The 26,537-nt window shown below is 37.9% G+C and overlaps 1 protein-coding gene and 1 long non-coding RNA gene across 8 annotated transcripts in view; one reads left to right on the top strand and one right to left on the bottom strand.

Annotated features, from left to right (window-relative positions):
• SORBS2 (sorbin and SH3 domain containing 2) overlaps nt 1-15,597 on the bottom strand; it is a 209,857-nt gene extending 194,260 nt beyond the window's left edge. For 4 of the 7 annotated variants that reach the window (XM_060686783.2, XM_060686784.2, XM_060686782.2 and 1 more), the window contains exon 1: nt 14,648-15,109. The gene's annotated coding sequence lies outside the window, so the exon portion shown is untranslated. Of the gene's footprint in view, nt 1-14,647 lie in introns of all 7 variants that reach the window. The other 3 variants (XM_087874683.1, XM_087874685.1, XM_087874682.1) reach the window with 2 other exon arrangements.
• LOC117680274 (uncharacterized) overlaps nt 15,438-26,537 on the top strand; it is a 36,319-nt gene continuing 25,219 nt past the window's right edge. The window contains exon 1 of the long non-coding RNA XR_004595611.2: nt 15,438-15,499. This is a non-coding gene — a long non-coding RNA (uncharacterized LOC117680274). The remainder of the gene's footprint in view (nt 15,500-26,537) is intronic.

The raw sequence follows: 26,537 nt of genomic DNA, 5'->3' as shown, positions 1-26,537 counted from the left end.
AAGCATCCCTTAGCAACTAGACATATACACAACAGCCAAAGGAGTTGTCATTCCTCCACCAGTCTGGATGCTCCTCTCTTCTCATGTCATTCCTATTGGAAGTTAAAAGCTGAGAAAAACAACTGTGATGCTGCTTTTCTGCTTTCCCACTCAGTCCACTGGATGTAGGAATGAAAAGAAGGAGATAGTCTTATCACTAGGGGCGCTCATAAGAGGAAGGTCAAAATGGTGGATGAAATCATGCAATTGAAGCCCACACCCCTTCTTGTAGGTGTGATGACTACAGAAAGGAGCAAGGCATTAGTCACATGATCATCATCTTATTTTTGTTTTTTTGTTTTTAACTCTTTGATGGAGACCCTGATGGAGCCCAAAGATAGGCAGAAAGCTGAAGATCCCCAATTTTCTTCCATCTCTTTTCCAAATCTGAAATGGAATGTTGATAGAAATTCTTCTGCATCTTTCTTCTACCGATGTTCAACCAGCTTGATGGAAGAAAATTTTCTTTTGAAATTAATTTTAAAGAAAGTGAGCATTTCAATGGAATTCTAATGAGTGGGATGTTCCTGCATGTACTCTGTGTAAGATAAGCATGACACAAATATTTTGTCTTTTATTGAGCACTCATATCTTCCTTCCTCCCTCCCCCACCAACTTCCTGTACTTTCTTTAGGAAGCTATTATGAAGGAACTTAACCCACTGGGCTTTTTCAGATGAGGAAGTATGTACAGTCAGGGAAACTTCAGATCAATGGAAAATAATCCCAGCAGTAGTACCTTCAATTATATGTGATAATAATGTGAGTTCAAAAATACCACCAGAAAAAAATAAGATAGAAAGGAACAGTTTTCAAAGTGGGAAAACACCTGAAAAATTGCAAAGTAGATTGAATGTGAATTGAAAGACCATTTTAAAATGAATGTAATCAGCCAGAAAATGGCAATTTTAATATGGTAGAAGAAAATAACTAAATACAAGGGTTAGGAAAATAATCGGATTATAACATTAAATCTAGAATTACCTATGGAATTTTGTCTTGTTTTCAATGTATAAGCACCATCGTCATAGAACAAAAAATAAACTAACTATGGTGGGAGATCTTTGAAGGATAAGATTGGTGTTATTTGTTATAACACACTAAATGATGGGGAAAATTTATTCAGATTATAATATACAGGGAGTGCGAACCTTTGCCCAAGTAAATAACATAGGGGTTCTCATCATGTTGTCAATAACTACTTCACTTATTAACACCTGTGATAATGAAGGCAGGAAAGATGTTGGTTGTAAGAGATGACTGAGTTGAGCCTGAGGGAGGGGTCAAAAACATAATCAATCATGAGCCCCTGCACACTCACAAGAGATATAAGTCCAGCCCACCTTGAATTACTTTCTATTCTTAATTCCCGCTAATTTCCCTTGATTGTTAGTAGTTCAGATTCTTGTAATAAATCTTTATACTTATTTGAACTGCCTGAATCTCCTGACTTCCCTGACACCAGGGATGACCAGATTCCTATAAATTTAATTTTTAAAAACTATCATTAATTAGTGGCAGGCAAATCAAACTCTTTGAATGCCCAAAGATCAAGGATTAACAACAATCATCCAATTTTTAAAAAGGTGATAAATTATACTCATCAAAAGATAAGTATATTCATTACCTGAATGTCTTTATTGAGACATATTTACTACAAAAAATCAAATACAGCCTGATTCACTTTAAGCAGCTACGAAAAATTCATCCAAGTTTTCTATATTGGAAGTTGAAAGAATAATGAACACCAGTATTGAACAGGCAGAGTTTAGGCTAGGCCATTCTACCCCGGTGTAGGACTCCTTCAACATATGAATAAATCTAATTAAATGTTATTATGTACTCTTTTTTTTATTTTAATGTTTTTTAAGCTCAATATTGAGAAATTGATAGTAGAATAAATTTGAAGATAATTCCCTGAACAAAAATGTGCTGTCACTTAAAAGGAAATTATAAGGTGAAATTTTCTTCTATAAGTGACCACATTAACTTATGTTTATCTGACTACTGTAGTATCAAATGACAAAGGGGGCTAGACAGGCCCCATTATTGAAGTATTATGTCAATGCTACAATACAATAATGAGCTTAGTAAGCCCTATTTTATACAAAGACACACACACACACAGACACACTGTTAATAAACAATTTAAGATCTATCTATATGCTAATTAATTGTCATGAAAATAACAGGAATAAAAAAGTCTTTACATGCATTGGCTAGTAACTTATTATTATTGTTACTTAATATACTCAAATTGTCATTTGAAAACTATATACACCAAATTGTTGAGATTAATTTTAGCAGTTCTCCAATGTGGTTCTAATTTATTATTTTATTTATCTAGAAAATGTATATGTCTATGTATTTCACACAAAAATACATGAGAAAATGTATAAAACCCATAGAAGTAAAAACAACTATTAAAAATAATCATAATACAATAACTAAGGCATCTTATAACCAACATGTATCACCAAAATCACACATTGTTCTCAACTACTTAGTGGCTTAATACCCGAGGGAAAAGCCAAGTCTTTATGGTTTCTGGGTGCAACTAATGTTACTTAAGTTAGAAGGCCACTTAAGGGGGACAATCCAACCTGGGTGCATCTCCCTAATTTGGGGATGAAAAATGCTATATTTTTCATCAGTATTTCATCCTCTAGTATTTTTTGGGTGCTGCAGTTCCCAAATGGAATAAAGTTTCTAGTAAGAAATTAGAGCTGTAGCTTATCCACTGAAGTGCTGACATCCATGGGATACTAAAATGCTAAATCTCTGATCAACATTTTCAAGACAGATTTACAACAAGAACAGACTTCAGTTTATAAATATCCACCTGAGCTGTCCAGCAGTCAGACTGAAACTATCTAATTATTTAACTAATATAGTGAGAGAACAGTGCAAGGCATTTACTTTGGCTCATTTCATCATACCCCTCTCAGCTGTATCAGAGGATTGCTATAAAAAGATTCCTTTCACCAGACAAGTGTGTCCTTGAAGCTAGCAGGAGGATAGAGACAAGCTGATCACGTACTTCTCTATTGCCTCTTTTATCAGGATATATATCAGAAGTTTCCCCTATTTTAAAGAAGTGCCTAGACAGGTCCACAGAGTTTTATAGCTCCTGGCTGTTCTCTGATCAAGATGCAAATATCTGATGCAGCATTTCTAGGTTTTCTTGGCAGCTGGGGGCATACATAAACAAGTTGTTCATAAGGCTAAATACTTAATTAAAATAAGCGAGATTTAGGAAACTAGCAATAAAGTAAAAAGAGATGAATGGAACTGAAATGTTTGCAACTAATATAATTATGTATATTAGCAGTGGATTTGATTACTTTTTCCTTTTTTCCTGTATTTACTATAACTAAACAGATGCTTACTGTACTTTAAAAACTGATGTTTTAATTTTATTTCTTTTCCTGTTCTGGATTCAGCTAGTCATATAACATAGAAAATACACTGAATTCATCTGATTCTTTAATTTAAAAAGTTTATCTTAGCTCTGTCAATTTCTTTGCCCAAGGATAGCCACTCTATGCCTATTGTATATATATATATATATTTAATTTGATTTATATGCCGCCCTTCTCCGGAGACTCAGGGCGGCTTACAGTGCGTTAAGCAATAGCCTTCATTCTTTTGTATATTTTATACAAAGTCAGCTTATTGCCCCCACAAACTGGGTCCTCATTTAACCTACCTTAGAAAGGATGGAAGGCTGAGTCAACCTTGAGCCTTGGAGAGATTCGAACCAGCAGTAAATTGCAGGCAGCTGTGCTTTAAACCACTGTAGTACCAAGGCTCTTATATATATAATTATATATATAATTTAAAAGCCAAACTAAAGCTTGATCCAAAATAGATTGTGTCTTTGCACCTTAACACATTGTTATGTGTTGAGTTTCTCTATTCTGAAACACAAAGCAAAAGTAACTGGCTTCCAAAAAAGCAAAATGTTCTTTTTCCCCGTTCTCTTAAACTTTTAAGCAGGAAAAGCTTAAGAGTTTGCAGTAATTATATGTGTGTGTGTGGTGTGTATGCAGTATATATTATATACTACATTCATTCTGTGTGTGTGTGTGTGTGAAATAGCTGCATAGGCACATAGCACATGTACAGAATTCAGCAAATTGCCCCCAATCCAAAATATAAAGGCTATTCTTGCACTATGTTCCCACTCTGAACTTATTCTTCTGGTCTTAGGAACACTTTACCTAAAATATCTCAAACATGAAAAATGCTCACTAAACACAGAAATTTACAAAAACACAAGATACATAAAGTAAGATATATTTTAAAAAATGCAAATAAACAGATTTTCTGTACAACTTCTCTGAAATTATCTCAATAAAATGTCCCAGGTTTATTTTAGGTAATTTTGTCACAAGAAGGGACAAAAAAACACAGCTTATTTTTTCTAGCTAAAGTGGCAACCTCTAAAATTAGCATGAAAGCTTTCAGCCAAATGTCTGAACATATTTTGAAGTAGGTATTAACTGAATTGTTTATTTCTAAACTTTAACAACTTAACTAATATTCCAAATTGTCTGTTCATATATAGTGCAGAATCAGGAATATGTTAACCACCTAATATGGACAAATAGCTCATTGAGGGTCATTTCTTATCAAATATTGTTATAGCTCAAGTGAATTTTTTTATCATATATAATTTTCCTTCATAGATAAGCAATTATTAGATTATTGTTATTAATGTGTTATAAGAGGCAAGGAACATTTCCAGTGTGGTATGACAACTTTCCCTGCAGATCCATGCTATTGTCAAAATAAGAAGCTTAACATAATAAAATGAAAGATGGGAATAAAATGAAAGATTGGAATAGTATGAAAGTTTTTTCAGTATTGAATCACTTCAATCTTGCTATCATAAATAGTTCTGAATATAATTTTACTCAATGCTTCTTCACTAGAGAGTATGTTTCAATACTCACATACAGAACCTTTCAGCCCAAGAGGGAAAATTAACAAAAATACTTATCTACTAGAATGGCCAATGCAGATGTTACATTTTTGGGCTTCAGGGTAAAAATTTAAATGAAGTTACTTTTCATTATTAAAGATTGTAATAATACATACAATATTTAATAATGTATCAGATGCTACTTTGGCTCTTACAAGCAAAAACAAAACCAGATGGATTTTATTTACCATACATTTTTTTCTGAGTATAATTAATTGTAATCCAGGGTATATTATCTTATTGCCTTTTCTTCTTTTGACTGAGAAGAGATGGGTAACTGTTCATACCTCAAGAGGAGCCTTGGGATTGCTAATTAATCATGTCCTTCCCACTGAGTATGAGTATTAAATTTCAGGGAACTAACACTGGATGGAGGAACGTGACTGCTGCTTGAATAGCCATGAAATATTAAATATGAAATGAAATATGAAATGAAGGATACACATGAAATGATACTGGGCAGTATTGAATATCTTCTTCCTGGAGTAGGAATAGCAGTTTCATTTTCCCCATTTTGCTTTGATTGTCATGGAGGAGTATAGTCATTTGGAAGATGAGACCAGATACAACAAAGCGTGAGCAGGTACAACAAAAAGAATACATAATCCTGAACATAAACAGTTTTGAATACAAACTTCTGAATTTCTTTAGGAAATTCTTGACTGAATGGCTTAGAAAAAGGAGATCTGTAGCTGTTCATACAACTGCACATTACCTGTTGAAAATTCAGAAGCAGTTATCACAAGCAAGTGGTTATATAAACACATTTAGGAAAGGTAGTCTTTTATTTAGATTAGCTGTTTTCTTTTAATACGGGCTCAGACTACAATCTTCCTGAACAACAAAACCCTTCTTAGTCCAACAAGTCTTTTTTTTTTTTTTAATTTGATTTATATGCCGCCCTTCTCCGGAGACTCAGGGCGGCTTACAATGCGTTAAGCAATAGCCTTCATACTTTTGTATATTTATACAAAGTCAGCTTATTGCCCCCACAAACTGGGTCCTCATTTAACCTACCTTAGAACAGATGGAAGGCTGAGTCAACCTTGAGCCTGGTAAGATTCGAACCTGCAGAAATTGCAGGCAGCTGTGTTAATAACAGGGTGCATTAAACCACTGTACTACCAAGGCTCTTAAATGCTGTAAGGGAGTTTTCCAGCTGATGTTTATTTTTTTCAGAAATGTTAACATCCTACAAGGACAAAGCTGTTCCACCAACTAGCAAACAGGAAATGGCATCGGGTATGTTGACCCAGAGAATCCAGTCAATAGGAAAAAAAATCACTCCCAGATTTGCAAGCAATTCTTAATTTAAAAACATATCTATCCTACAGCACATAAATATTGAAATTTGGGGAAATCTCTAATGTAGAATGGTTACAGCAGTTTAGGATTTGTGCTTTATATTCTTTGCAATATGATCTCATAGTACCATCAAAATCTTTTTAAGAAATCAAATATGAAGAAAATAACTTTCATGTCCTCCATATGCCCATTTAAATATTGGAAGGCCGTAGTAATTGAATGATTTGAAATACATAGAAACTTAATAGTAGATACCTATAGTTACTGACACCCAGTGTGAAAGTCATTTTTTTAAAATTGAAAAATATTAGTTCAGTTAGGAATATTTTTACTGGGTATATTTTAACATGTAATCATTTCTCCAGTTGGATTCACTGAACTTTTCAGAAAATTTCTTAACACTCAGTAACTGGACTTCAAAGCATTGTCAGGTGCATACATAGCAGATGTTAAACTTTAAGCTAAACCTTTTCAGGCATTTGAGTTTTACTGTCAGAAAAATGCCATTGTATTTTACAGCAGTTAACTTTCTAGGCTTCCTCCCATGATATGCCACCCAAAGTTACTATATTTCATGCTGCCTTGTGTTGTTCAAGCAGGTGCAGGCTTTGACAGAAATGTCTGTTCAGGCTAATAACATTGAGAATACTTTATCTGTCTCCGAGTCTGGGAATTGTATTTAAGCCCAATCATAAATCAGCTAATAGCTTTTTTTATGAATCAGATGCTACTCTGTGCAACTGTAATTGGAATTAAAGCCCTTTTCTTAGATTGTTTAAAGATTGGACAGAAATTACCACAGTAAATCCTGTTGCAGGACACTTTATTTATAAAATGATTCCTAAAATAAAATTTTAAAAAGGCTTCTAAAGCAGTCCACAATAAGATTACATCATCAGGAATAAAAAAAGGATTTATGGGCATCCATCTTTACCTTTGTAGTAAGGATCAGAATCTGGCTAGATATGTTGAAGGGTTCATCACATTTAGCTGTTCTTTTTGAAGAATGTACAGGGCTGCTACAGTCATTCTACAATATCTATTTGAACAAAATAAATGCCTAGTAATGGAAAAATGGGCAAAGATGAAGGTATACCTATTCTATTTTATTAACATTTCAAGAATACTCTCTATGGGTTACCCACTTTAACTTTCTAAATTATATCTGAACTTAATTTTGGAATGATTATAGAGCTACATTTTGTATGTTTTACGCTTTTCAAGTCTATTGATATGAACAAGTGAACACACCAATGAGAAAAAAAGAATTACATTCTAATTCATACATAATGCCTTTGTGCCTATCGGATAAGAAAGATGCAAATGAAAAGCTACTGAGAACAACAAGGATCTTTTTTTTTTTTTTGCATCACAAGTGTTATACATATTGGAACACAAATTGTGTATGCATCCCAGGCAACGGAGTTAGTCTCACATTGAAAATAAAATAGAGACAAAGATGACTTAAGCATCACATATGACAACAGCTTTTTTTTAATAGCAGAAATATGTGCGTTACAATAGAACTAGGCACATGAAATATACTAACAGCTTTAGCAACTTACCAAATGCATCTAAAAACAGTGCTTCAATTTTGTATTGTCCATGTTCAGCAGCTGTAACTCTTCAAACACGACAAAATTTCTCTAGTGACTAAGGATGTTCCCCACTTGACTGTATTGACCTATCCTGAGCAGCATGAAAAAGCACATGGAAACTCAAACTGCCTAAATTTTGATTACTAATTCCACAAATCATATTACTGAATGAATAATGTGATAATTTCCAGCATAAATTATACAAGATAATTACGCAACAACTTTTAAGGAGATATTTACAAATGCTATTCATTTGTACAGATACAGAGACAGACATAGAGATGATTCATCTGCTGTCTATTTTTTCTAGTTAAAAGCTGACTTCTGTTTAATCAAAATATTAAAATTTATTAATTAAAGCAAACAGTCTACTATGTGGATTGCACACACATATCAATCACATGCTTCTGTAATCTATTGAGCAATAAGCATTTTACAGGAATTGTTAACACGACCTTAAAACAATGAATACTAAGCAAGGACAGGGTGCGTAAAACAACTTTGCCATTTGTATTTGAGCCATGATGTGATAACAGTTAGAATATATTAAAAACCTTTCTATTTATGCAAAAAAAAAATGCTTGAGATGTCAATGTATGGTTTTCTTCACAGTGAGTGCAAGTTTCAGCAGAATATCTGTTTTTATCTTACTCTTAGATCTACCCCTTCAATTGTTAATTACATAAAGGTAAGGTGAAGTCTTGTTCAGGCAGTCTCCAAGAATTGGACATAATTGACTGGAAGGGGAGAAAGAAAGGTACAGTATGCTCTGATTTGAGCTTCAAGTCTGCTAAACTTCTTGGAAACATCCACATAGGGTTTTTTGGCAACAGTATGGGTTTGCTTTGCCATCAACTTTCTCTAGCATGTTTTTTGACCTTTCCAGTCTAGTGTCCCTACTTTATTTTGTAAATAGAGCCAAGGTGAGTTAATGTGGCTAATTTATGCATATTGTTTACTCTAGCATATTAAATGCATATTTATGTATGTACGAATGTATATATTCAATATGGATGCCAATGGTAAACTCATAAAATCAGTGTATGCAGAATTCTCCAAATATAGCCACTAACTTAAGCTCTATCATCAAATTTCATTGGGATATTTTTCTGAATTGAATGCATCAATTTTTTCTTTTGTTTTCAGCGCAGCAGGTTGTATATTAAGAAAACAATGATTCTGAACAATAATGGAAGTATTCATCTCAAATATATACAACATTACCCCTAGATCCAGCACATAAAATTATTAAGGCTTTTGATTAGGTACATATATTTAAATCTTAATTGCTATAAAATAGAAAATAATGGGAAAACAACTTTACTTTTTAGTTTTTCCCTAATATTAGCTATCACAACAGTTTATAGCACTTAGCTGACCCAGGCTAAGCAGTGCCATTAATATTAAAATACCAAAACTCAGAAGCAATCTGGTACCACTTTTACAGATTAACAAATTAAAGGAATAAACAGTATCTCTTAACAGTCCAGACTTTTAATATAATTAGTTTGAAAAGTTGCTTATTTTGGCTTCCATAGACTAACATAGATAATAGGGCTCTCTTCCTATAATACCAGGATGAAAGACTATTAAAAGATGTAGAGTAAGACATGGTGGTACTGGTGGTGAGGCAGGAATAGACAAATCCCAAAGAGCAATGACTTATCATTTCAGTATTTTTTCCATTAAAACAACATAGATATGTACAGGTAGTTACCAAGTATTGATCTTGATTCAAACAAAGTTTCAATAATTCCTAATTCTGATACAATTATTTTGGTAGCTTTTTTCAGCTGGCTATTATTAACTGTTTAAATGATTTCATGTATTGTTTGTCCATTCTGTCCTTCTTTGCTTTTTAACCTGTTGCCTGTAAAATAATTTATTGGGGCTAAGTGATCCACTTTGGAAAGGACATTTAATAAGATTGGTGTCACTACTGAAAATGTTCTACTTAGATTAAAACTTTCACCAAATTTCTGTCAACAGGAGAACAGGATCTCAAATGATTTGCATCTTCTCAAACATTTTCCATGAAGTGCTCTTTTCCATTGATACTTCAACGACTGAGCTTTTGACTATGCATGAATATATTATCTGACCATCTCCTTTATTGCTCTTATGTTTTAATTTTATACCATTCTGACATGCTATTATTAATCATAATGCCTAGATTTCCATGCTGAAACATTGTGCAATTTCAGAATCTAGAGCTATGGGAAATTTATACAAATGAATGTGCCTCCATGGAAAGAAATTCTTCCACATAGAAAAGCTCTAGCCTATCTTTCTCTGAGACTGCATTTTGATCATTTGAAGGGAGGTAGCCCAGAGAGAGATTTACTAATTCCAGTACAATGCAAACCTTAGACAAATGAGATTTCAGACAACCTTCTATAAATCAGTATCAATTAATGCTGAAAGTATTGACATTATAGTATCTCCATAAGCTACACAATTTCCCTTTTTATAGATTTTTACCAGCTAATATCTGTAATTATTGGCATGTCATTAAAGGTCAGTGTTATGCCTATTCCAACAGAAAAAATGAAAAAAAATATAAATGACCATTTTAAAAAAGTAACTTATCAAGGTGTACATATAAGTAAACTGATAATCTACTTTGGTGCTGCCAGGCCATGTGGAAGATTGTTATTAAGCCTGGCTCAGAAAAATGGTTTCCTACAAGTTACTCTTGGTGGATTGTGCATTTGATCACAACTACAACTAAGTACTGCATGGATGGTCAAGAGCCTCCCAGTTTTGAATATTGCAGAATTTATGGATGTGGTGAATTATATTCCTTGAGGTTCTAAGATATAAGGTAGAATGTAAGTGCTATGTAAACTTAATATGAGACTTAATTCCAATCTACTAGTCCTTGGCCCTACAATGATAGATATATTGAAAGCCATCACACTTGCACTCATTTTGGAAGCACCAAGGTACTCCTGGGTTGAAAAGATTGGCTGGTGACATCACCTTTCCCTGGGAGATGCCCAGTTGGGGGCCCTTTTCATGTCTCCAGCAGAAGCTGGAGTGAATGATGGGAGCTCACTCCATCCTACAGGAGCACTTGGGTTTCAAACACAGGCATGCTGTTTGACAACCCAGCATCTTAACCACATGAGCCACCGTGCTCTGGAGATAGGCCTCATTAAATGTGATGTGACAGTATTAATCTGGAAGTTTGTATTTATGTATTTATACAGAAACTTCACACATAAATATATAACACTAGGGAAATAGGATACTTTTGGTTTCTAACTCTGCTGATTCCAGTCTAAAATGCAGGAGTTGTTTTGATAGTTTGCTGACAAATTCCATTTTCCTCTCCTTGTAACTCTTCCCTTATGTTGGAGCCAAGATGAAGCAAATATGGCCAAAATTTACCAAATGAAAGAACAATAAACCAATTGGTATTATTTTCTTCCAAGTGAGCTACAGATTAAAAAAAGAGGATGAACTCACATATAAAGGCCAGCTACTTGTTTGTTTTTATTGTTTGTCCATTTGAGAGAACAATTGCCTTGAAATGGAAGTTGCCTGTCCATGGAAACAATATACAGGTTGTCCTTGATTTATGACAATTGAGCCCAAAAATTTCTGTTGCTAAGTAAGACAGTTGTTAAGTGAGCTTTGCCCCATTTTACGACCTTTCTTGACACAGTTGTTAAGTGAATCACTGCAGTTGTTAAATTAGTAATATAGTTGTTAAGTGAATCTGGCTTCCCCATTGACTTTGATTGTCAGAAGGTCATTAAAGATGATCACATGACCCAGGACACTGCAAACATCATAAATATGAGTTAGTTGCCAAGCATTTGAATTTTGATCACATGACTGTGCTGCAACAGTTGTAAATGTGAAAAATAGTCATGGGACACTTTTTTCAGTGGGGTTATAACTTTGAATGGTTACTAAATGAACTACTGTAAGTCAAAGACTACCTGTATAGCAATATTGCATGCAATTACAAGCATGTAGTCATAAGATAATTTGATCACTAGGCAGGTCATTGCATGAAGAAGCCAGGACTGCATCTTCATCTTTTTTTCTTACACATTAAACAAAATATAAAGTAAGGATAGAAGAATCATTCCCTCTCTCTTTACTCCTAGTCACATTTCACTGCACTGTGTGGCATCCAAGAAGACTATATGTTAATCTATAGTGGCAAAAAAATCTGGTACTGCCTTTCAGTTAATCAAATTATCAGATTCCTGATCCATTGCATCCAACAATTTATTCCCATTTCTTTTGTTTTGAAGGCAGCGTAGGTCAAAAGCAGTGATTGGTATCTGTATTTTACACTTTTCTGTAAGAACAGAGAACAATCCTCAACTCTGTCATAATGGAGAAGAATTGTATCATGTATCTGCCCCTAAGTTATTTGATATACGAAAGAGATCTCCCACAATGATGGCAAGTGGACCCCAGAAAGTAACAGAATGTAAATGAATGCAAAAATTAATCTCTAGAGAAAATATGGTCCTCCAAGAATCCAGAAATGTAGAATAGGACTAAGCAATCTTATACCTTTGAGAGTTAGTTCTTACATGGAAGAAATCCTTATAACAGATCTGGACATTACTTGGCCTCCCATCTAAAGGAAGGTGTCATCAAATCTTTTCTACAGCTTGGATAGGAGAGTATGTTGCAAAAATTGAGCCCTGAATTTCTTTTATATAGGATTTGAATTTTATATACTGCAGTTATTGGAATATTTTTCTATATAACTAAGTTGTGGATTCTTGTGTACCCATTAAATACCTCCAGTCCAATTTATCAGGAAGACACCTGATATTGCCCTCATATGTCAAGACAATAGTGCACACAGTCCCTAGTAATTGGCAAAGCTGATTGGAATAGGTATCTGGGAGCCCAAGGCTTCCTATTCCTTGTGTGGATAAAATCTTAACACTCAAACATGTTAGTTCTATCTGAGGCCATTGCGTAGTTTAAGAAATCATCGAAGTATCTCCATGCAAACACTGTTCTCATCTTTAGCATTAATGGAGAGAGTGCTCCACGTTTTACTTATTCGTAAAAAATAAATCTACCACTTCTTAACATGTTTACAATTACACACAGAGAAATATTGATGTGTACAAATAGCACATATTCTGATTGATATAGAGGTTTTGCATTTATAGAAAGCAGTGTGTGAAATAGTACTTGTTTTAATAGAGCTCTCAAGATTGCATTCAATTATCAGAATAAGTGTGCTACGAAAAAGAATTTCACATCACGGAACATAAGGCAAAAACTTCAAGTCTCATACTAAGACCCCTTAAAGCAAATAAAAGCAACAAGAGAATGATTCAATTCAGAACTTGGGAAGAAATTAATAAAACTAGAGGCAGAGGATGCATTTGCTAAGAACTTGGAAAGCAAGAGTTCCTAAAGCAAATATCCAATTTTGTGTACAACAATCTCTCAGTACACATATTCATAAGAAGTGATTCAATATACTATAAAATTTGAAAATCATTTGGACTTCGACACCCTTACAGCTTGCTTCATTCATAAGCACATCAGGCTCCTTCGTTACTAATTTACCAACTGACACAGGCTTAGCCGCTTTTAATGTTTAATCTATTATTAAAGGTTAAAATTACCCATGATGTTTAAGGCAAATGAGACTCTAGAATAAAAGAGAGATGTATTCCAGCTTTTCTTTCCAAGCAGCCCAAAATGATGACATTTTGCCAAATAAATGAAAACTGTGGTACATTTTTATCCTGTGCTTTAAAGTACACATTACCTGATCTCTGCTCTGTTAAGAGAATATTATTATGAGGAGTCTGCTTTATGAATGATTTCAGGGAACAATTCATTCAGGAACTAGAAGCCTACAGAAGTGCAGTAACACTAGATATATGCCAGAATCATTTCCTTTGGACTGCTCTGTAGACATTTCATGCCTATGTTTCATTTCCTTTGTCTCTCACTGCTCTTGATAGACACTCTGCCATGGGAGATAGGTTTCAAAGGAGTTTACATGTGGCTGAATTTATTATGTGGCACTGTGGCTTCCTTTCTTTTAATCCAACTCCAAACTGAGAGACATAAGTGCTGCATTATGCATCTGGAGATGAATTTGGTACGTGGGTGCTCTCTGGAAAGGTGTGAACACTTCTCCCACTTACACACCTCTTAACAGCACAAGCATCAGAAACTAATCAAACAAAGCAATGGGGCACCTTGTCCAGAAAACTAGTACAAACACGGCTTTCCCTTATGACCTACTTATGGTAACAATGCAATACCGGAGCAATAGTGAAGGAGGGTTGTGGTGTGCCTTCAATCCACTTATAACAACCACCTCAAAGCTGGGCAAAATGTCAATAAGGAAGGAAGGAAGGAAGGAGGCAAAGACTCGGTGACAGATTTTGAACGTTCTCTCTAATCCTCGAAATATTGATCTACACACCCCCTCCCCACCCCCACCCCGAAGTACAGAGAACAGTTATAAGAAGAAGAAGCCGACTACACGAAGGATACATGTAACGGACGAGAGCCGATTCAGAAAGCAAATCCTAGCTTACAATAGATGGAAAGCGGGCATTCCCATGCTGAGCGTCCTGGAAGAAAATTGCCCTGCAAAACTGAATGGAAAATCGATACGAAAGGGTTAAAAAAAAAAAAACTTCCCCCAAGCACCACCTAGGAGCTCTTTCGCGGCAAGCAGTCCGTGCACCCAAACAAAAGCTTACCTTGCTCCCAGAGAGGTTCAGACGCGCATGAACAGCAGCGGGCTTTCTTTGACTAAATCCTCAAGCCAGATGCTCCCAACCCAGCAATTTGTTAAATAGGAAGTGCACTGCACACCAACCTGAGTGGCTCCCCGCCCCCCAAGCCTGCAAGGCAGAGCCCGTCGTGAATTGCACACCTGCTCGCTCGCTCGCTCGCCCTCCGCCGCTGGTGTGGCTGTTCCTCGACTAGCAGTCGCCCTGGGCAAGATCAATATGCTGGGGGGGGGGGAGGTTAGGGAGGGAAGGAGGGGGAGGGCAACACCCTTCTTTGGGGGGTCACCACTTCACGCTTGCAGGGCAGCGGGCGACCGCTCGAGAGAACATTGCGGGGAAGAGCCTCGCCGTCACTCCCTCCCTTTTTCCCCTCAAGATGCGCCTCTAAGCGCGCGCCCCAGCCTGCAAAACGCGAAGTGCCCGAGAGACGTAGAGCGGATCACGCTGCATTCCACCCTTTCTCCCGGTGAGCGAGAGCCCGCTTGTCAAAATGGCAGCTTGGAGACATTCCGCGCTCTACTAAGGAGGCGCGGATAGGCTTGTTTCTTCAGCTTCCTCGCAATAAATCACACAAACACACCCACACACACACCCTTTTTTTTGGTGGTTGTTTACTCCGCGGTAAACATAGCATAATATGCTACGGTCTCCTAAACCCCCCCAACCCCCAGCAAAATGGCTGGTCCTTTCAGCTCTCCTGTAGTCAGCTCATTGGGTTCCATGAGCTTTCTGTAGTCATGGCAACAACCAACGGACAGATCTCCCAAGCATGGTTGATCATGTGCAGCTTGTCCCCCTCCGCTCCAGTCAACGTCGAAGGTAAAATGCGGCTGGGCTTCATTGTTACGCGGGGAGAACGCGCACAGACCTTTGCGGCGCGCGCTTGGTCTCGCTGGCTCTAAAGCGGGGCAGAGTCGAGCAATAGCCTCGCCTGCACGACACCGTTAGAGAAAGTCAGTGTAAGCCAATGGAATGATCTCTTTTCCTTTCTCCTCTAAAACTGGTCTGTGGCTTTAAAAATATTTAGAAAGCCATTTTGATTATTTATATCGAAGTGCACCTGTATGCATTAGTAGGGAATCTGAATCGGTGCAGTACTACAACTCCCATCCCTGATTCTAATCATGCTGGCAGGGGAAGGTAAAAGGAAGAGCTGTCCAGCCCTAACCTATAGGTTACTTGCTGTAATTGAAATATCAGTATCTGTAGTAACAAGGCTTTGTTAATTCAGGAGATTAATACTTAGTTTTCTAGCCTAAAAGGAATAGAGCAAGAAAACTTTATCTTTTCTTTCTGCAGTAGCTAGGTCTATTTGTCAGAATATATTATATTTTAAATGCCACCACTGTTTCCTAGAAAGGTTTTAATAGGTGATCACAGATAGTAGACACAGTGCAAAATGATAATAATTTCCAAATGAGATTGGACCAGCAACATAAACAAAGCCAATATCAAATGACATCACAGGTAGTATAGAATACACCATTGTACAGGTGGGCCTCAATTTACGGCCTAAATTGAGCCGAAAAATTTTATTGCTAAGTGAGACAGTTGTTAAGTGAGTTTTGCCCCATTTTCCGACCTTTTTGCCACAGTTGTTAAGTGAATTACTACAGTTGTTAAGTTTCTAAGATGTTAGTTAAGTGAATGCGGCTTCCCAATTGGCTTTGCTTGTCAGAAGGTCACAAAAGGTGATATGACCCCAAGATACTGCAACCAGCATAAATATGAGTCAGCTGTCAAGCATCTGAATTTTGATCACATGACCATAGGGATGCTGCAATGGTTGTAAATGTGAAAAATGGTCATAAGTCACTTTTCTCAATGACGTTGCAACTTTGAACGGTCACTAAATGAACTGTTGTAAGTCAGGAACTACCTGTAATTCATAAAACATAGTTTATGGCTTAGTGGTACATGAGAACACAACTACTGCATTCAATTCAAGAAACCTTGATAGGAAGAAGTAATTCTGTATTATATAGGAAGCCAGGTTCTTCCACAAAATATATAACAATCTCTAATACTGCCAAAATGTTGAGGCAAAGTGGAGATATTTGTAGGAAATCTGAGAAATTCGGACATTTATAGAACATATTGGAGCAGTCAGTGTTTCTCAACTGACCCAACTTAAAGATGTATGGACTTTAACCAGTGGTGGGATTCAATTTTTTTTACTACCAGTTCTGTGGGCGTGGCTTGGCTTGGTGGGTGTGGCAGGGGAAGGATACTGTAAAATCTCCATTCCCTCCCCACTCCAGGGGAAGGTTACTACAAAATCCCCATTTCCTCCCAATTAGCTGGGACTTGGGAGGCAGAGAATAGATGGGGGCAGGGCCAGACAGAGGTGATATTTACCGGTTCTGCAAACTACTCAAAATTTCCGCTACCAGTTCTCCAGAATTGGTCAGAACCTGCTAAATACCACCTCTGACTTCAACTCCCAGAATTCTCCAGCCAGTGTCTGAAAGTTGCTGTGGTTGAGAAGCCCTGTATTACAGTAGTGAATGTCTGCATCCAACTATGCAGAGGAACATTGTGCAACCCTTGCAGCTAACTGTTTAATTTAGATCTCAAAACAGTGCTCCTGCTATCTTATGTAATTTGAAAAGTGAAATGGAGAAGGTCTTGGTGTTTTGCAAGTTTTAAGTTAGATTTGTTGCTGATTAGACAAAAATGTTCTCTATTTGTGATGTCAAACATTTTTATAATGTAGATACTGACTGCACAATGGGATTGTGCTAAATAAAAAGAAGTAGGGTCAAAATTGAGGCTGACTGCAGGTGAATGCATCATTTTTAATTTCTGGGTAAAAATCAGCTATTGCGAGCTTTAAATGAACAGCAGGAAATAGATGCTTTTATTTTTTTGTTAAAAATATTTATTAAAATATTTTTAAAAATTTAAAAGAACCACAGGATTATAAAGGAAGAAGTAAAAAAAAAGAAATTGTAAAAGAATAAAAGAGAAAAATGAAGGATAAAAAAAGAAAAAGACATCTAAAGAAACAACTTTCAATCTTCTGTGCACTAATTACACACATGTCAATTGCTATTTCCACCCTCCCATGCATATCATGGTTCCTTTCTTCCCATAGGCAAATATTTTAAATTCACAAATCCAGAAATCATCAGTTCATTTTATCCATTTTTAGCAAAAAGTTCATTAAGGGTTTCCAGTAGTTGTAATTCCCTTCTTAATCAAACTCAGTTTAGCCATTTCTGAAAACTCCGCTATCTTCACAATCAGTTCCTCCATCACTGATCTTTCTGTAGCCTTCCATCTTTAGGAAATAGATGCTTTTAAATAAAATAAATATTATAATCTTATCAAACTGAAAGAGAGATATATTTTCCATTGTACTTTGTTTAAAGGACAAAAGACAGGCAAGACTTAAATGCTTTGTTTTATGTTTATTCATGTTTTATGATGTCATAAGTGAACAAATATATCACACAGAAGCTATGGTAGATAACAAGAACATGATGATGTGATATAGTGTTTAACCCTTTATCTCTTTTTGAATGAGGGCTAACCTAGATGTGGCTACCTTTAATGTTCTTTAAGATGAAAAAATTAGGCAATTTTTGCAATAAATCTGTCAGAGATGATTAGAGAAACATTTTATGCTACTTATATTCAGAAACTATATAGAAAAATAGATATTTTGTATTGTTTAAGAGACAATTTTGGATTGGAACTTTAGCCGTGAAAGTTTAGTATGCTGTCCTATAACTTATACATAAGTGGAATCTACTTCACGTAACAGTAGTAAAGATAAAACTCTAGTTGCAAATACCCTCCAATTCCATGAAGAAATATTTATTTCTGTATTTTTATCATTGGTGAAATATAAAAATTGTCACTACAGGTTCTGTAGGCTTGGCTTGGTGGTCATATGATTGGGTAGGTGCGGCTTGGCAGTCATGTGACCAGGTGGGTGTGGCTTGGACATGTGGCCAGGTAGGCGTGGCCAACTTGACATCACTCACGGTCCCTCACTGTTAGAGCCAGGCGATGTCATGGATTGAGTAAAATGAGGTGAAACTCACTTAACAACCCTCTTCCTTAGCAACCAAAATTTTGGGCTCAATTGTGGTCATAAGTCAAGGACTATCTCTGCCGTCCTATGCATGGCAGCCTTGTCCTAGTAAACTCCTTCTCCTTTCTACAATTTTCCTCTCTGTTAGAGGCACCAAAATAATCCAGACGATGTAAGGTTTCCTGCTGCACCAGAAGGTTGGACTAGATGACCTCCGAAATTCCTTCCAGCCCTAGATTGCGTCTTCTGAAGCCACGTCTAGTGCCAGGGTTTGTGGTGCTTCCTTCCAATTCTTTCTCTCTCTTTCCCTTCCTCTTTCTTTCTTTCTCCTTTTTCTTTCTTTGTCTCTTTCTCTTTCTGTCTTTCTCTTTCTTTGTCTCTTTTTCTTTCTTTGTCTCTTTCTCTTTCTGTCTTTCTCTTTCTTTGTCTCTTTTTCTTTCTTTCTTTGTCTCTCTCCCTTTGTTGTGGCCCGCCAGCAGCCTGCACGGATTGTGGCTGATCCTGACGACGAGGAGGCTGGTGTGGTGTCGCGCCAGCAGCCTGCACAGCCGGTGCTCGCGTTGGACAGCGAGGAGGCTGAAGAGGATGTGGTGCCAGAGGCAGGGACTCAGCCAGGGCCTTCAGAATCTCCAGAGGCTCCTTCAAGTGGAAAGAGCGAAGTGGAGGAGCCTCTCCTCAATGCTCGAGCACGCAGGGCTGCCAAAAGGCAGGAGTGACTACTCAGGAGAAGGAGGTCTCCTTGAGAGTAAGGCTTGAGGATAATTGGCCACTCCCTTAGCCTATTTAAGTCACACGGGGTTAGTAAGTTTTTTGCTGGAAACAACTTATAATTATCATCAGAGCATTTTTGGAAAAGTCTTATCGTATTTTGTTTTCTGGGCTGGTTGCCAATCTTTGTCGGCCTTTGGTTTATTCTTGCTACTTAATAAATTTGATAAGGACCGTTGGTGTGTGTCAATATCCTTGGAAATCCGGAGCTGGGGCAGAACACTCTTCCTCTTTCTTTTTCTTTCTCTTTCTTTCCTTCTTTCTCTTTCTTTCTTCTCTCTCTCTCTCTCTCTCTCCCTTCCTCTTTCTTTCCCTTTCTTTCTTTCTTTCTTTCTTTCTTTCTTTCTTTCTTTCTTTCTTTTTCTTTCTTTCTTCTCTCTCTCTCTCTCTCTCTCACACACACACACACACCTGGTCTGAGCAGTGATGGCTGCAGGAGAAGGAAGAAAGTGCTCCAGGAGGGCAGGCAGCCCGGTCCGGAAGTGGCGCATCCCCAGTCATGGGCTGGATGCAGGCAGTGGGACCCAAGGCGGAGGGGAAGGCAAGCAGGCAGCAGTCACCCAAAGGCCCCACAGAAGCTGAGAGCGCCAGGCCCAAAAAGCGAGTGAGCCTCTCTATGTTCCCCTGAGGCGATTCTTTGGCCGAGCGCAGCGGGTCTCCCTTCCCCACCACCAGGGTTGGCCTTACATCTGCCCTCCCTCCCGGGGCTGCCCATGCACACTGCAGCGGAGCAGGAGTCTAGCCCAATCGGCAGCGGCGGAAGAAAGAAAAAAGTGAGCAGCCCCTCTCAGTCCCAGCGCAACAGTTGCGTCTCCCCCAAGGGCCAGCAGGAAGCAACTCTCTTCCACGCAAAGGCTGGATTCCCACTGCAAGCTACAAGAAAATCTAATCGGTCCTTGGGTGGGATGGGGAGGGTTTCTCTTCCTTCCTCGTGAATTAAAAACCCACATTAGAGCTGCGGAGGAGGAGGAGGAAGAAGGGGGCTTGCTGCACAAAAGCCCCAAAGGCCGTGCAAAGTTGGAAACCTCGGGTGAGCTTGCAAAACAAACTCAATGAACCCCACAAGGAGGAGGAGGATAAAGTCACGGTCGCCTTCCCTTCCCTCTTGCCAGTCTGAGCCCTTCCCAGCCTCAAAGCTGGCGGAGGAGAAGAGGAGGAGGTCTGCTTGGTGTGATGCCTGCATTCTCCCCCCCTCCCTTGCACGGGTATCATCTCAGCCTTGCAGCCACCATGGTCTGCCCCACTCAAGCCGCAGGCGTTGCATTGGGGTGCTGGAGGCGAGCAGAGCTGTGGAGCAGTTTTGCAGAGGAAGTAGAATAGCGCAGCGGCGGCTGTCCACGCCCTGTTTCTTGCCAGTCAGCCAAGAGAAAGGAGGGAGGGAGGGGGAGGCTGGGTCTTCCTGGCCTTTGCTGGGCACACTCCCCCCAATCGCTTCCAAAAGATGAGAGAGGCATTTCGGGCAAAGGTATTGTGGGGAGTTTTTGCAGCAGGAGAATAAAAAGGCTCTAACAGACCCAGATTGTCGCGGGGCTCCCCCTCCCCTTATTTATTTGTCTGCCCCTACCATGTCTGGTCTCTTTTTGTTAAACCCACTTCTCTCCGGCGCTGGTGCCCATCTCAGCCCCAGCATAGCCGCTTCATCTCCCCCAAGGCTGTGGGGGTTAAGGTTAGCTGGACACCGACCTCAGAAGGCAAGCGGGCATGGGGGACCGCTGGAAAGCTGTGTGGAAGGCAGGCAAGCATGGCAGGGCTGCAGGGAATGGAGTAGGCTGCCAACTCCCTTCCCTGCGGCTGGGCAGCCCTGACATGCTTGCCTACCTTCCATGCAGCCTTCCACTTGCCTGCCTTTGCAAGCTGGCCACGGGGACACCAGGAAGGCCGCGTGGAAGGCAGGCAAGCATGTTGGGGCCACAGGCCATAAGGAATGAAGTAGGGGAGGCCTTTCGCAAGTGGGCGACTGGCGACTGGGTGAGCAGTTCAGGGGCATGGCCAGCCAGCGGTCGCTACCAGTTCGGCAACCCAGGCCAAACATCCACTACCAGTTCGCGCGAACCAGTCCAAACCGGTAGGATTTCACCCCTGATTTATATCACATGTTTCTCTGGCTTCTTAAGGTAGTGTGCGTAGAAGCTCTCCCAGTTTAATTTTCACAACAGCCCTGTGAGAGATAAATTGAACTGAGAGACAGTCCTCAGACCAAAACTTACCCAATGGGGTTTTGAGTTTGCATTACCAGTCCAAGTTGAAGTTCTCAATTCCTATAAATAGTGCTTAGTATACATAGACATAGAATAATAGAGCTGGAAGGGACCTTGGAGATCTTCTAGTTCAACCACCTACCCATGGCAGGAGATCCAGTACTATTTCAGACAAATGGCTCTTCTTATAAACCTCCAGTAATGGAGCACCCATAACTTCTGGAAGCAAGCTATTCCATTGATTAATCATTGTCCCTGTCCGGCAATTTGTCCTTAATTCTAAGAAGAATTCTTAATTCTCATTAATTCTCTCATTAATGATCTTCCACCAATTACTTCTTAACATATCCTCAGGTGCTTTGGAGAATAATTGACCCCTTTTTCTCCATGACAGCTTCTCAAACACTGGAAGATTGCTGTCATATCACCCCTCGTCCTTCTCTTTGTTAGTTTTTTTCTGCACTTCTTCAATAATAAATAGTAATAATAATTTATCTTTTATCATACTTGCACCCAGTGGTGGGATTCAAATAATTTAGCAACCAGTTCTCTGCCCATATGATTTCTTCCAACAACCAGTTTGCCAACCTGCTCAGAAAGTTAACAACCGGTTCTCCCGAACTGGTGCGAACTGGCTGAATCCCACCACTGCATGCACCCCAATATGAAGGGAAGGTGTTGTCCAATGGCTCCATAATTTCATACAATCAGTCTCGTTAACAGGGCTAGAAAATACTGAGGTGGAAATGAGGATCTGAAGTACACTTTCTGCATAGGATTAGTCAGAACTAATCCTTCTACCACCCCCACCATCCAGTCAGAACTGATGAAGTTTCTTGAATGAGAGGGAAAACGTCTTCAAGGAAAAAGAAAATCCAACTGCCTTTTGAAAAAGCACTTTTGAGACAAGCATGACCTCGGTGACTGAAAATCTCCATAGACACTTTCTGCATACTGTACAGTTTCTAAATTAATTGCAGTGAGTGGTATTTGTAAGTGATGCAAAGTAATTACATGTCAGTAATAAATTGTAGAAATAGCTACATAAATATATTCCAGGCAACTTTTGAGTCAGCTACAAAATCACCACATTATCCTATGAAAGGATTCAAACTGGTCAGAGCCTGTTTGCCCTGATTCAAAAGAAAATTTCATTCATAATATTTGACATGTTTTCTGTCTAAAACTGTGAGGAATCTTTTCTTTTTCTTCCCTTTTCTTTCTTTTTAAATAATATTTTGATTTTTGCAAACAGTATGTTAATATACAGTTTTAGATAATGAAAATATTCATCATTTCAGTGGTTGGTGTGCCATCCAAAACACAAGGGCTAGATTAAGATGCATAGCAATTATATTTATTTTTTATTATTATTATTATTTAAATTTCTATACCGCCCTTCTCCAGAATAGGACTCAGGGCGGTGAACAGCCAGAATAAAAAACAATACATACAAAATTTAAAAACAATTTAAAATAATTAAATATTATTGGCCGTAAATTAAAATAACCCAATTTAAAATCAATTTAAAATTAACTCAAGCCAGCCCCGCTAATTGAAATAAATGGGTTTTCAGGGCCCGACGAAAAATCCGGAGGTCTGTTATTGTACGTATCTCCGGGGGGAGGTTGTTCCAGAGGGTGGGCGCCGCCACAGAGAAGGCTCTCCCCCTGGGGGTCGTCAGCCGACATTGTCTGGCGGACGGCACCCTGAGGAGGCCCACTCTGTGCGAGCGTACTGGCCGGTGGGAGGCTATTGGTGGCAGAAGGCGGTCTATTGACATTTACTCAGAAGCAAGTTAAATTATGTTCAACAGATTTTACCCCAAAGACAAAATGCAAAGGATTATCGCTTCCAAGAAGTATATGGAAGGAAAACATCTAATACTGACATCACTGCAGTTCTTGCAGAGTCTTTTTAGAGGTTTGTATGTGGGAGGAAAGTACTTGAATAATGGGAAATTAGGGATTACTTTTGATGGTAGAAAAACTTTGTTCTATAAACTTCTTAGAAGTATTATTTTATTTTTAAATGTCTCTAACATATTTACTGAGCATTTACTAAAGCAGTCTGGCAGTGAATAGATAAAAGTAATAGTCTTGTTACCAGGAGTATAGGGGCCACTCATTTCTCAGTGGGAGGCTATTCCAGAAAGAAGACAGAGGCCATGCCATACAAAGCATGCTTCTGAGGACCCACAAAGCAATTGAATGGCCCAATTTAATTGAAGACTTGAGTGCATTTGCCATCTTTGAGTGGATTGCCTGTTGAAGTACATTTTGTATGGACAAGTATATAAAGTACAGCATGTAAAAAAAAAAAAAACGGTAATAGTTATATAAGTGTATTAGAAGTATAATATCTGCATCATATAAGTATATATAGAATTCAAATCATTCTTAAAATGATTTATCATACTAGATTTTTTACTCTGTCGTATTTAATTTTTTTTGATAAAGGACTTTTTTTTTTGCATTAATTTACCATAAGCAGTAGTTACAATTTTTGAACTATGGCAAACCTTATCAGTTATCAGTTTTATTTTGCTCCCCACTTATTTTTTAAAAATAATATTTTATTAAAGATTTTAAAAAGGAAAATAAAAATAATTTGAAGTAAGAAAAAGAAAAAAAAAGAAATCTATAAATGCAGGGGGGAATAGAAAGGAAAAAGGATACAAAGAAACATCTTCCTGCTGTACCTTTTTTTCATCAGTTATAAGCACAATTATAAATTTATCCTTACTCTACAACTTTACTCTTTTTGTAATCTATCCTGTTTAATCATGAAAATCATAAATAATACATTCATTATTTCCATTTCACGCAAAAAGCCTATAAGAGATTTCCAATCAGCAATAAAACTTTGTTCCCTCGTTTCATAGAAAAGAAGGAAAGGAATCTGCACTGTATAAGGATGGATCCCAACCAGGCTGTCTCAAATACCTAGTGTCTGTATGAGCTTGACCTACTGTGTGTTTGACATTTCTGCTTCTCTTTGACTCTCACATATTTACATACTTTAATCCTTAAATCAACCAGGAGATAAACAAATGAAAATAATTTCATAGACTTCCATCGCTCCCCAATATAGCTGAAACAACCATACATTTTTTTTCATAGAATATTAACGAGAAAACTAATAGTGTCGTACACAACAATATACTAAGGCCATGGTTGCTCAACCATAGGTTATTGAATAAACTACATTAGGGGTTAAAACACTACATTAAGCCATAAAACATGATCTACAAAATACAGTGGCTATGCAGTGTTCTAAGGCTAAGCCCAAACCAAAGAAAGTACACTATGACTTATATGATGTGTGAACTTATCATCTTTTTTGGGTTGTGGGGAACAGAAGAGTTGGATTCCTTGCAATTGGTCTACTGCATCTGATTATCTCAACCTCTTTTTTCTCTGTAGGTTTCCTATTCCCTGAGAATTTATGTTCTATGTTTTCTAAAGCAGGACTGCTAATGCTGATTCCTACCTCCCCAAATCAAGTTAAAAAATAGTATCCAAGGACAGCCAACATATTTGACATTTCAGGCAAAAATCCCAGACACAATAATTTTTGTACCTTTTCTTGCTGTCCCAAATTAGCTAACTGAGGTGATTGCTGGAAGCCATGGGTTTTTTTCCCTCTAAGGGCCATTTAAGAGTTGCAGTGTTTATTTTTAGTGAAGCTTGAGCTGCCTGCTAATTGCTCTTGGTTAGTCCACAAATAGCCAAACCAACCTTCTGCATCTGGCAGAAATTCACAATCCAGTACTGTTCATCTCAGTTCAAATTTGTTTGCTGGGACTGCTAGGCTACTTTTTAATGATTGCATAAGCGCAGATGCAAGCTAATTTCTTGGTCTAATGTTGTCAGCAATGATATCACTCTTCCTTTGAGGACAAAAAGGGCAGACATTCTTCACAGCTTGTCTCCAGACAGTTACATTTTCCCACTCATTATGTGCTATTCCAGATGATGGCTTCCAGTTGTTACGTTCTTATGTCAGCAGAACCATCCAATTCTACTCAGATGAAATCTGCAGTATTTTTCAGCACCAAGAGAAGGGGCATGCAACCCTGTGTTTTTGTCCACTTTAAAAATGGGGTTTTTGAGATTAGTATAAAAATAATTTTAGCTTCATTTTTAATAAAAGAAAAAAGGGTGTGTGTGTGTGTGTGTGTGTATGTGTGTAAGACAGAGAAGAGAGATTTTTCAAGTGATCATCAATTCTTACATTGATTTAGCTGCAAATGCCAGAAGATTTGTTTATATCCTTACGATTTATATTGACTGCTTCCTAATATGATTTGATTGCTTATTTGTAACCTATGACTATCATTAAGTGTTGTACCTTATGATTCTTGATGAATGTATCTTTTCATTTATGTACACTGAGAGCATATGCACTAAGACAAATTCCTTGTGTATCCAATCACACTAGGCCAATAAAGAATTCTATTCTATTCTATTCTATTCTATTCTATTCTATTCTATTCTATTCTATTCTATTCTATTCTATTCTATTCTATTCTATCTTACTGAACTGTAGCAATTACAAGAAATAAATAATAAAGAATACCCTTTCTAGATATAGAGTTGCTATAATTATTCTTGAGAGAAATGAAATATCCAAAGTGTTGGAAACATTAGCGCTGACCCAGTTGGTTCATTTCATGTGCCATTTAGTAAGAACAGTTAATCCAGGGGTGTCAAACTCACAGTCTCAGGTTTTTGTCAAGTGACGTATCACAACTTCCCCCCCTTCACTAAACTGGAGGTGGGCGTGGCCAGTGCATGACAAATCTGTCCCGTGGGCCGCAAGTTTGATACCCCTGAGTTAATCCATT

Source organism: Pantherophis guttatus, chromosome 8, assembly GCF_059756535.1.
Source record: "Pantherophis guttatus breed Tessera chromosome 8, ASM5975653v1, whole genome shotgun sequence".
NCBI classification, from domain to species: Eukaryota; Metazoa; Chordata; class Lepidosauria; order Squamata; family Colubridae; genus Pantherophis; species Pantherophis guttatus.
This window is presented reverse-complemented; position numbering and strand designations above follow the sequence as displayed.